Below are 12,246 nucleotides of genomic sequence, written 5' to 3'. Positions count from 1 at the left end.
ATCTTGAGAGTGGCTTTCCTGTTCGTAAGAAAGTCCTTGATGTAACTATACACTCTCTTACCTATATTTAGTGAGTTCAGATTCTCTAAGATCGACACGTGCCTCACGTTGTCAAATGCCTTTGCCACATCCAACCCTACAATCACTTTCGTGTCTCGGGTTTGCTTATCTATAATTTGGTCCTTGAGTTGCAGCATCACGTCGCATGCCGACAGCTTTGGTCGGAAGCCGATCATGGTGTCTGGGTAGAGCCCATTGTCCTCTATGTACTTCCAAAGTACATATACTAAAATTGGAACGATACAGAGAAGATTAGCATGGCCCCTGCGCTTCTGAAGAAAGTTACAAATCCGGACAGCGGGGGGCCATATCATTACTCCACTTGGACAGTGCACGGCTAGGGTCCAGACCAGCGACTCGACGTTCATAGTTAGGTTCCTGGTGCTCCGCAACTGTTCTCGTGACCTGATTTTGGGCGTAGATTTTGTCCGTGAGAATGGTGCTATTATCGACCTGCTCCACAGAACCATTGTGTTTTCTACAGAGAAAGCCAACGACACCTCCGACGTTCGTCAACGCAGCTCCGCCCTTCGTATTTCCACTGAAAGTGTTTTTATCCCGCAGCGCGCCAGTGTTTTTACAAGCGTCGAATGCGATGATGGGCTACGTGATGGACCTGCAGTCGTCGTGGGCAACCTTTCCTTGCTGCTTGCACAAGGTATTTACTCGGCCCAAAGCCTTGTCCACCTCCGTAACGGTCGGTGGGAACTCCTGATTACTAATTTTACCTTGTCCGACCTACTGCCGTCGCGTGGGCAGACCATTTGGTCGATATTACAGAGTGCTTTGCGTCTCAGGCCATGGGACGTCCGGACACGTCCCTGGATCGCATCGATACTGGCTCCGGGCGCTCAGCGACTCAACAGCGCGACCTCCGCGCCCTACTGCTCCAATACAAAAGCTGCTTCGCATCCTCCTCGAAAGAGCGGCAAACGGCGATCACGAATCATCGGATCATCACTTCCCTTGACGCTCGCCTCATACGACAGAAGCCGTACCGCATTTCCCCGAAGAAACGCGACGCCATCCAAACGCAGGTAAAGAAGATGCTTACAGACGATGTTATTCAGCCCACTAAGAGCCCGTGGTCGTCGCCCGTCGTGCTGATTAAGAAGAAAGATGGAGCATTGCGCTTTTGCGTTGGTTACCGTAAGCTGAACAGAATAACAAAAAAGGACGTCTACCCGCTCCTCCGCATCGACGACTCACTCGACAGACTTCGCCGCGCCAAGTATTTTTCGTCGATTGACCTAAAGAACGGATATTGGCAAATTGAGGTTGTAGAACGTGACCGCGAGAAAACTGCCTTCATCACACCCGACGGCCTATATGAATTTAAGGTTCTGCCCATCGGCCTTTGCTCTGCGCTGGAGACGTTTCAGCGCATGATGGATACTGTCCTGGCTGGCCTCAAATGACAAACCTGTTTAGTTTACCTACATGACATGGTGGTATTTTCAGAACCCTTCGACCAACACCTTGAACGCCTGCAGACCGTGCTGGATGTCCTGCTTTTGGCCGACTTGACACTTAAACCCGAGAAATGCCACTTTGGCGACAAAGAGCTCAAGTTCCTGGGTCATGTTGTGAGCGCCGACGGCGTAAGACCCTGTCCCGAGAATACTGCCGCCGTAGCCGAGTTTCCCCGTCCTACAACAAAGAAAACTCTCAAGCACTTCTTGGGTTTGTGCGCCTACTACCGCCGTTTCATCGCCGACTTCTCCAAGATCTCTGATCCTCTGACCCGTTTAACGCTTTACGATACACCGTTCGTCTGGACTGCCGAGCAACAGGCTGCTTTCACAGTGCTGCGATGAAGGCTGCACACTACCCCTGTGCTTGCTCACTTTTATGAGGAGGCGGCTACCGAGATGCGCACCGACGCTAGCAACATCTGGCTTATTGCCGCCCTCGTTCAACATCAAGAAGGCGTGGAACGCTTGGTCGCGTATGCGAGTCGCACACTGTCGCTCACCGAAATAAATTATTCCACCTTGGAAAAGGAGTGCGTCGCCGTCATCTGGGCTTCGATGAAATTTCGGCCTTATATCTATGGTCGCAACTGTAGAGTGGTCACAGACCATCATTCCTTGTGCTGGCGGACCAATCTCCAAGATCCATCAGGCCGCCTAGCACGCTGGAGCCTTCGCATTCAAGAATATGATTACGCAATTGCCTATAAGTCCGGACGTAAACGCCGACGCGCTCTCACGCGCACCCATCGACCAAGCTGATGACAGCACAGAGGATGACAATCGTTTCCTAGGCGTGGTCAGTGTTCAGACTTGGCGGCAAGGCAGCGTGCTGACGCTGACCTGCTGTCTGTCATGAATCACCTAAAGGGCCATGCTTCCAACTTACCTTGACACTTCTCCCGCCATTCGTCCTCTTTTTGCATTCGCAATGGCGTACTGTACAAGAAAAACTCGAACAACGGTGACCAGACCTACCTCCTAGTCGTGCCATCAGACCTCCGCGACGGCATCCTTTCAGCGTGTCATGATGAACCCACCTCCAGCCACTTGGGATTTGCACGCACGCTCGCTTGAGTGCGTCAGGCCTATTATTGGCGTAAACTTGCAAAGACCATCCACAATTACGTCAGAGGTTTCCGTGAGTGCCAGGGTCGTAAGTCACCACCGCTAAAGCCCGCAGGTTTACTCCAACCAATTGCGCCACCTCGCACACCTTTTGACCAAGTCGGCATTGATCTTCTGGGTCTATTTCCTGTGTCATCTTTTGGCAATAAGTGGATTACAATTGCGACTGATTATTTGGCACGCTATGCGGAAACGAAGGCGGTGCCGCGCAGCACATCCTCTGAAATCGCGCATTTCTTCATACCCCACATTGTTTTACGAAACGGCGCCCCGTCCTCCGTCATCACTGATAGAGGCACCGCGTTTACAGCGCAGCTCATGCACGAGATGCACATCCGAAGGCAGCAAGCAACGGATGGACAATTCTACAACCGACATCGACACGTCGAGTGCCACCCCGACGACAAAGTGTGGGTATGGACCCCAGTACGTCGCCCAGGCCTGTCGGAGAAGCTCCCGAGCCGCTACTTTGGACCGTACACAGTGCTGTGCGGCATAACGGATGGGACGTATAAAGGCCTCCCCGATGGCACTCTGCCGAGTTCGAGCAGTCTACTTCGGCCTGAGGTCGTGCACGTACTACTTATCAAGCCTTACTTTACGCAGTAACGAGCGCCTCTTCCGCGTTTTCTTTGTTTTATTTTTGCCTGCAGCCGTTCGGCGGCCAGTAATTTTTGTTGTTCGCGTGTTTTAGTTCCTCCGGTTCGCTCAAAGTGCGCACATGTTCTTGCTTTCTTTTTTTGGAGGGAGTGGAATAATGCCGCTAGGTGTCCCCGGGCTGCGGCGTCTAGAGGATAAAAAAGTGAGAGACGCGCGTGCTCTGGCAGCTGGGACCGTGCGTACGTGCCATTCAGCCAGAGGCCATCGTCATCATCATCGCCACTGCTTGCGGCCTGTGCCTAGACCTTTTGGTTCCGGAACTTATTTGTGACAATATTAGGGACTACGTACAAACCACCAGCTACTCCGCCAGAATTTTTGGATGGCTTGAATGTATTTCTTAACTACCATGTAAATGAAAAACAACACAAAAATGGCTGGTGACTTTAATTTGCCCATAATAACTGGGAAAGTCTATCAACGGGCATTGTAGAAATAAGGAGCGCCAATAAAATGACGCAGTTCATGTTTTTACTTAACCTTAAGCATATAGTTAGAGTTCTGTAGAGTTACACCAAAGTCCCAGTCATTGTTGAACTTGGTTTTCATATCCGGTAGAATACCAGACTATGCTTATCAGCGGAGAATGGTTAATCAGATCATAACGTGGTTTGCTTGAATGTACCGCTGCGCAGAAGAATCTATAAGCAACTATAAGTCGTGATGCGTGATAATTATTATAGCCGTGCGAATGACACGTCTATCCTAGACGTTTTGCAAGACAAATTTAATGAATTTGAAATAGCTTTCAACCGCGAAAGTGTAGAGCTATGGGAGCGACTTAAATGCATAATCAAATATTGCATACATCATTTTGTCCCCACACATTTTAATAAAAGAAAGATAAAGAATGATTAAGGAAGAAAAAAAACAGGGCAACACAACTTTCAATAACCATACAAATGCTAAAATCTGCATTGGTGGAGTGGAAGAAAACGTTCTCCAATAAAACGCCTACAAACTCCCTCAAATGCTCGGCAGAAAAGTTTTTGCGATATTTCACAGATAGAAAGAATGCAACGGAACAAATAGTGAATGGCAACGCAGTCGTGACAGAAAAAATATATTGCAACCGTGTTTCGTCATTTCTTCCAAACAGTTTTTACCAAGGTTGGATGTGATAGTAACGGTGAGTATTTAGTCTGCGCAATACAATACCCAAAGGAAGACCTACGCATTCCAAAGGAGGGAGTGTTGAAGCATTTCCTTACGTTGGACGCAAAAAAATTGTGTGGCCCAGATAAAATACCGACGGCATTTGTTCAACGGTACACTTTATGGTTGTCGTATTGTTTGCAGCTTTTATTCGAAATAAATTTGTGGGATCATAGAGTACCTCAGGACTGGCGCGATGCCAGCATCGTTCCGATATTTTTAAGGGGCAAAAGGCTGTGTGTAAACAACTATAGACCTGTGTCGCTCACTTCTGTGTGCTTTAAAGTCCAAGAGCATGCAATATCAAGACATAACCTGTATTTCTTCGAAAAAAAAAACGATTTATTAGGCCTAGTTCAGCGCGGTTTCCAAACGGGCCTTTCGACAGTGTCACAGTTAATCGAAACTGCACATGAACTTTGCAGAGCTAAAGTTGAATGCCAACAGATAGATTTTGTATGTATAGACTTTGCGAAGCCATTTCATAAAGTTGCACATCATAAACTACTTTCCAAATTGAGAAGCCTAGGAATTAGTGAAAATATAGTAGTGTTGATTCAGCCTTATTTAAAAAACCGTTATGAAAGGGTCAGAATCGGGAAAAGTCATTCACAGAAGTGCGAAGTTGTGTCTGGAGTCCCGCAAGGGTCTGTTTTAGGCCCGCTATTGTTTTTATTGTATAATAATGTTATTGCTTCTAATGTTGATCCGACTGTCAAAATTAAACTATTCGCCGATGATCGTTTAACTTACACGCGTGTAACTTGCGCGAAGATCAGTTTAAACTAAATAGATGCCTGCAATCATTAAAATCGTGGTGGCAAAGTTGGGGCATAGTAATTAACTGCAAAAAATCTACATACTCACGGAAGTAAAAAACAGATCAGTATCATATTTGAATATAATATAGGGAAAAATGCCTCTTTCGAAGTACAGAATTTCTGATACTTAGGGGTGACAGTGGAGATTAATCTAGATTGGCGTATTCCACATTCAGAATATCTGTTCAAAAGCTTACCAAATGCTCTGCTTTCTTAGGAGAAAGCTTCCAAACGCGGCTAAAAAAATAAATTCGTCACCTACAAAACGTTTATACGACCAGTTCTGGAATATGCGAATGCTGTGTGGAGACCCCCCCCCACCAAAAAAAATGTTTTAAAAAGGTGGAAGAATACAGCGGATTTCAACACGTTTTATATGCTCCAAGTATCGCCCTACTGACTCGATTACAGAGATGATACGGTAGCGTGAATTGGAAACGCTAGAAGATAGAAGAATAAAGCATCGACTGAACCTTTTTTCAAGATAATGCTAGAGCAATAAACATAAATAGATAACATTATGTGAAAGCGCCTCTAAAACGTGGTTCCCGAAAAAAGAACACAGCAGGGTACGACAGCCTATTAACACACGTACGGATATGTACCGTTTTTGCTTTTCCCTTGATGTAATTGAAATATAGAACCAACTGCCAAGTGGTGTTGTGGACAGCGCGAACATGCAACAATTTGAGCTAGGTGTCGATTGTTTTTGAGAACTGATATACAAATTTAGAATTCTGAATCATGATTGTCTCATTTCAAGTGCTTATGAAATGTATTTGTTTTTGTTCCGTCCTAGTAACCACCCTCATTGGAGTGTTAACAGTATGACCAACTAAAAAAATAAAAAACCTCTTATTGGCAGAAGTGTGCACATGCAAGAACTTCTGACTCATTTTTATCACCCTCGTAGGAAAAATGTTGAGCGTGAAACCCTTCAGAGAGAATATTTATTGCAAACCACGGTTTAGCTATAGCTTCAAGGCATTACAGGTTTTGTTTTTTACAAGGCTCTTATTCCGCTCGAGGTATGACAAATACGAACTCTCGCCTTATTTGAGCTGTCACGATTCGTTGAGGGACTGGGTAGATTTCAAATAACGCTTTAGGGGGCACACAACTAACATGTTGACAGATCTTCTAGTATTCAATGCCTGATGCATTTCGCTATTTAAAAAATGTTTAGTAAGTACTTAGTGCTGTAAATTTGCCCAATCAAAAAATCTAATTATTTCGCTCTTCTTTAAGCGAACAATCTTGTCAGGGCTTATTAGCACCAATCTTCTCCCTTTGAATTTTTGCAAGAACAAATTAAAGCTTAGAATGCGCAGTTCATAACGAAAAATAAATTTATTGCTTACCTCTTAGAAGATAATCAACACCGGCCATGATTCGATTAGAAACACTTAATTTCAGTGTTCTTTTAGTGGCAATATGAGAATTAGTGGAGTTACATGAAAACTGGGAAGAGCTACAAGAAGCATACTGAACTTTTGCAGGAAATGCCGAAAATGCTGCCCCCCCATCGCAACACCGCATGTATCTCTCCCGCACAGGATAAAGAACTCATCTCTGAACTGGAGGCTCGATTGATGCGCAGTCTGTGATGATTATCGAACTCAGATCCTCTCCACTGACAGACTCACCAATCAAAAGCTCGTTTTTTCACAGAAAACCCGCAGAAAAATGTACGAGAAAGCTTGGGAAGTACAGGGCGGGACTTGCATCCTTTTCTACGCAGTGCAAAGGATGCATCGAGATTCGTCACAGCACACCCAGGAACATATCATGGCTGTCTATGGTGCGGGCAGCACGCCTCCGCTAGCATTTTGAAAGCCAGGTCTCGAATAAAGTCGCAGATTTCTCCTTCCAGACTTTATTAGCAGTATTTGCTCTCGGTCAGTAACTCTTAAAGAAAAATAGGGAAACTCGATACTGCGGTTGAAACTGCCACACCAAACGTTGGCTGACTCGTCTATGTTAGTGTATGCGCGCTGGAATTCGGGGGGGGGGGGGGGTTCTCATCATTCCAGTAATGGGCATTATGGAGGTTCCAGAAGAATTTCCGCGGAAGTGCTCTTCATCAGTCTAAATCAGCCTCTCTCTCAAAAATCAACAATGCTTTGTCACTGAAACAGGGCCAACTTACAAAAATAAAGGTTCCGTTCCAAGTCCGCCTTCTCAGCTGCTGGCGGAGACTTACATAGTAAGAGTACCTGACAAGGCCTCTTCACATTGACGACATGCTTTGTTGTGCTCGCGCTTCTTTCCTGCTGTTGAGTTCGGCGAAATTGGACATGGGGAGGATTCCCTTAGGACCACCGCGAGGGTGGGTGAGCCCACTGAGGGAGACGTGGCTCGAATGCCGGAAGCAGCGACGATAATAGCGTCCCCACGCGTTCGTTCCGGTCCTCAGACGAGGAAGTACAAGATCAGTGTTGCCCTCTTCAGTCATGCTGGGGTTGAACAATTGCCTGAGTGCCGCGCTTTCGACAGAGATTCCGCGTTCCTGTCATCAGTACAAGATCTTTCAACCCCTGCTGGGAGACAGCCTGCATTCCTGTGTCACGCAGGCGCCTTCCGGGTCCACATGGGCGCGGTCCGGACACACGTGCGCGCCCACCTGGAGGTCCTGTTTCCTTTCCCTCGACCGAGCTGTGAGAGAACATCAGGACCGCCCTGCAGTGGGTGGTACCATCAGTGTCATCGTGTGACTGGACATCATTCTTCGAACTGTATTCCCCAGCTAGAGAGCTGGGGAATACGATGAGTATTTAACGAGCTGCTGGTTTGGTACCAGGAGAGAGCCCCCCTCTTGAGAGATACCCTTTGCTGGGAGAGACCCTCTCCTGCTAAGAAGCTCCCTTTACTGAGAGGCACTCTCAGTTGCCCTTACTTGTACATTATGTAAATAGTCTTTGTATAACCTTTTCCAAGTTTTCTTCCTGCGATCATCCTCGTCTCGTCTCCGGCCCAGTCACTCTACCTGAATCCCAACAACTGGTGGCAGCGGTGGGATAATGCTACCTGAATCTCAACAACTGGTGGCAGCGGTGGGATGCTGCTACCTGAATCTCCACAAGTGGGTGATAGCTGTGGGACGTCCACGTGAAGTTACCGGTTCCAACAGACCTCGGCAGCTGCTGGACTCACGAGCGTCAGCTATACCTTGGCAGGGTGAGTGCCCGATGTTTTCCGTTCATTTCGCCAGACCGTACTAGCACCGGCAGATGCTAGGTGCGGTTTCCTGTATTCTCCACTTCAAGCTAGGACTTTTGTTTTAGTGGGCTTGCTAACGCATGGTGGAACTCACGATGGAGAAGGTAAAATTGCAGGAGCTGCTCGAAATTTTCCAGGAGCTGGGGATTTCGCTACGTTCTGCGAAAAGAAAAAAAGAAATTTTCGAGGTTATGCGGCAGGAGGAGGTGACTACTGAGGAGGTCGACGAGGCATTGGAAACGATTGTTAGGTGCCAGCAATAAAAAGAAGAGCTTCGGTTCGCTCAAGAAAGACGCGAGGGGAACAATAACAACAATAAAGACGGGTGTCGTTCGAGCAGAAAGAAACAGAAGAGCTTCGGTTGGCTCAAGAGTGACGGGAGGTTCCTGAGGCAGAGGAAGAAGCGAGACAACATGCTCGAAAAATGAAGGAGCTCGAAATCGCGTCGAACGGAAGGAATATGGCGCGTCTCAGCCCTGTAGCTTCGATAGACGAGCAAGGAAAGCATATATATATATATATATATATATATATATATATATATATATATATATATATATATATATATATATATATATATATATATATATATATATATATATATGTGTGTGTGTGTGTGTGTGTGTGTGTGTGTGTGTGTGTGTGTGTGTGTGTGTGTGTGTGTGTGTGTGCATGCGCGCGTGAGTGCGTGCGTGTGTGTGTGTGTGTGTGTGTGTGTGTGTGTGTGTGTGTGTGTGTGTGTGTGTGTTGCAGGATCTCGTCTCACCATACCGCGTGGGAGGCGATATTGCACTCTTTTTGGTAAATTTCGAACGCGCATGCGGGAAGGTGCACATCGACAAGAGCGCTTGGTCGGAGAAGTTACTTCCTCTCCTTCCGTGTGAGGCGGCCGAAGTGGTGGCTCGTCTCTCACGGGAAGAGTGTGATGACTACGAGAAGGTAAAGAGCGCACTGCTTAGAAAGTACCGGTTTTCTGCTGAAGCCTTTAGGCAGCGATTCAGGCAGGCAAGGAAAGGCGGAGAGTCGCATACCGACTTCGCGTACCGGCTTAAAGTCAACTTGAACGAGTGGATTAAGACCGCTGAGGTGCACGGAAGTCATGACAAGGTACTGCAGTGCATCGCACTATAGCAGTACTACAGCCCGATTCCAGAAGATTTGAGAATATGGCTGCAATATAGGCTAACATATATAGACCTAGACAAAGCGAAACAGCTCGCAGACAAGTATTACGTTTGCCGAAAACTCCAAAGCAAGGCAGGGTACGATAACAGGTTAGGAAAAGGAGAAACCTCTTTGAAGAGAGTCCCCGACAGAATGGTGCCACCAGCATGCCGGGACCACTGAGCAGAGGATGCGGGACAAAAGGAGGAGGTAGCGAAAAAAGATTGAGTCATCCAAATCTGCCGATTCGCCGAAACAGCAGGCACCTGGAGCTCGCACGTTTGAAGCGCGAAAGCCCATTGTCTGCTATAATTGCAACAAGGAGGGTCACATCTCATTGAACTGCAAACAGCAAAAGATGGCGTTCGTGTGCATTTGAAAGACGGAGGAACACCTTAAATTGCTTAAGCCATATATTCGGGACGTGGTGATAAATGGCACGAAAATCAGAGCACTGCGGGATTCAGCGGCTACCATAGATGTTGCTTACCCGTCCTGTGTTTCCTCCACGGACTACACCGGCGAATGCGCCTGGATTGAGCAGGTCGACGAAGAACAGAGTGCATGTTTGCCTATAGCGAAGGTGACTCTAGAGGGGACTTTTGGTAGGTTAGGCACGGAAGCGGCAGTTAGCGCAAACTTGCCGACACACTTGCCTTACGTGTTTTCGAACAAATCCGAGCATCTGCTGAAAGAGAAAGGTTTCTCTTTCACCTGTGGCTTGGCTTGCAAGGCGGTAACACGTTCTCGAGCGCGAGAGCTCGCAAAGAAACTCGACTGCGCTCCGATAAATGAGCAGGTACCGAACCATTCTCCCGACCAGCCGGGGGATTCTTGCAGGAAAACTGATCCGTCTAAACGGCATGAGCAGGACCCATGAAGGTGTCCGGAACCAGCGGTAGCTGATTAAATGCAAGGAACTGCCGATTCTGTAGAGAATGGGGCAACAGGATTCAACGCGAGGGATTCGACATTAACACCTGCTTCAACTTGTTTTGAGGAGTTGATTAAGGTTGACAGGAAATCACTAAGTGCAGAAGAGACAAGCGACCCATCGTTAAAAGATCTAAGCAATATTGTGAGAGAGGTAGTCACCAGAAAGAACATCAGCTTCCATGAAAAATCAGGCCTTCAGTGCCGGAAATACTGCAACTCAAAGGGAGGCGCATATTAGCAACTCCTGGTGCCTGAGAAGTACCGGTGGAAGCTTTTAGAGCTCGCACACGGAAATGCATGGGCGGGCCCCCTCATTATAAAATGAACAAAAGCTAGATTAGCCCTCGAATATTACTGGCCTGGCTGCTGGAAAGATGTGGAACAGCTTGTTAGACCTTGCGACACCTGCCAGCGGGTTGGCAAGTCGACGGATAAATGGAAAGCATCCATAACACTAGTTTCCATAATTACAGAGTCCTTTCGGCGTCTTGTAATAGATACTGTCGTCCCGCTGCCAGCGTCCAACTCTAGTTGTCGCTACATTCTGACCTCACTGTGCGTGGCAACTAAATTTCCTGAAGCCATTCCCATCAAAGAGCTAAGTTCCGCATGTGTTGTAGACGCCATTTTGTCAATTTTCTCTCGCGTGGGGTTCCCTGCAGGGATACAAAGCCATAACGGGAGCATGTTCACAAGCTGCTTTACAACAACGTTCTTTGAACGGTGTGGGATCAAAATAATTCACAGTTCCATTCACCACTCTCAGTCAAATCCAGTCACCTATTCCCGTACCGCATGCTCTCTAAGCACCAACCTGATTTCATTTAGCGATTTTTTTCCTTCCAAGTGTGCCTCGAGCGGGAGCACACGCCTTGGACAGGTGCCCTGGCTAAACTCCTCGTCGGGAGACACCATGTGTTCATTCAGGCAAAACAGGTGGGCTCGGTGGCTGTGCCACAACACTGCCAGCTAACCCTATGGTTTTCGCCATGCAGGTGCTCATCGCCGCATTCACCTGCGTGTTGCCTGCTCTGCTGACCTCGCACTGGAGTGTGCCGTCGAGGCATGCGCCGGAGTGGAAAAAAAGCAGATTGGACACCGACTTCGTGACTGTCATCGCCGCTGCAACACGTGCTCAAGCAACATCCGTGGATACCTGGGAACTCGACCGACGTTGGGCGGCCCAAGCGACAGGAACAGCAATCCACCAGCAGCATATAAAAGAACAGCGACCTTCAGCAACACTCTGTGGGCTCGGTGGCTGTGCCACAACACTGCCAGCTAACCCTATGGTTTTCGCCATGCAGGTGCTCATCGCCGCATTCACCTGCGTGTTGCCTGCTCTGCTGACCTCGCACTGGAGTGTGCCGTCGAGGCATGCGCCGGAGTGGAAAAAAAGCAGATTGGACACCGACTTCGTGACTGTCATCGCCGCTGCAACACGTGCTCAAGCAACATCCGTGGATGCCTGGGAACTCGACCGACGTTGGGCGGCCCAAGCGACAGGAACAGCAATCCACCAGCATCATATAAAAGAACAGCGACCTTCAGCAACACTCTGTGGGCTCGGTGGCTGTGCCACAACACTGCCAGCTAACCCTATGGTTTTCGCCATGCAGGTTAGTAAAACG

At 47.8% G+C, this 12,246-nt stretch overlaps 2 pseudogenes; both read left to right on the top strand.

Moving 5' to 3' along the window:
- Positions 1 to 266: 266 nt before the first annotated feature.
- LOC144130761 (U6 spliceosomal RNA) lies at positions 267 to 375 on the top strand (annotated as a pseudogene).
- An 8,235-nt stretch (positions 376 to 8,610) lies between these two features.
- Positions 8,611 to 9,862, top strand: LOC144129725 (uncharacterized; annotated as a pseudogene).
- Positions 9,863 to 12,246: the final 2,384 nt, after the last annotated feature.

Source organism: Amblyomma americanum, chromosome 4 (assembly GCF_052857255.1).
Source record: "Amblyomma americanum isolate KBUSLIRL-KWMA chromosome 4, ASM5285725v1, whole genome shotgun sequence".
Taxonomy (NCBI): Eukaryota; Metazoa; Arthropoda; class Arachnida; order Ixodida; family Ixodidae; genus Amblyomma; species Amblyomma americanum.
This window is presented reverse-complemented; position numbering and strand designations above follow the sequence as displayed.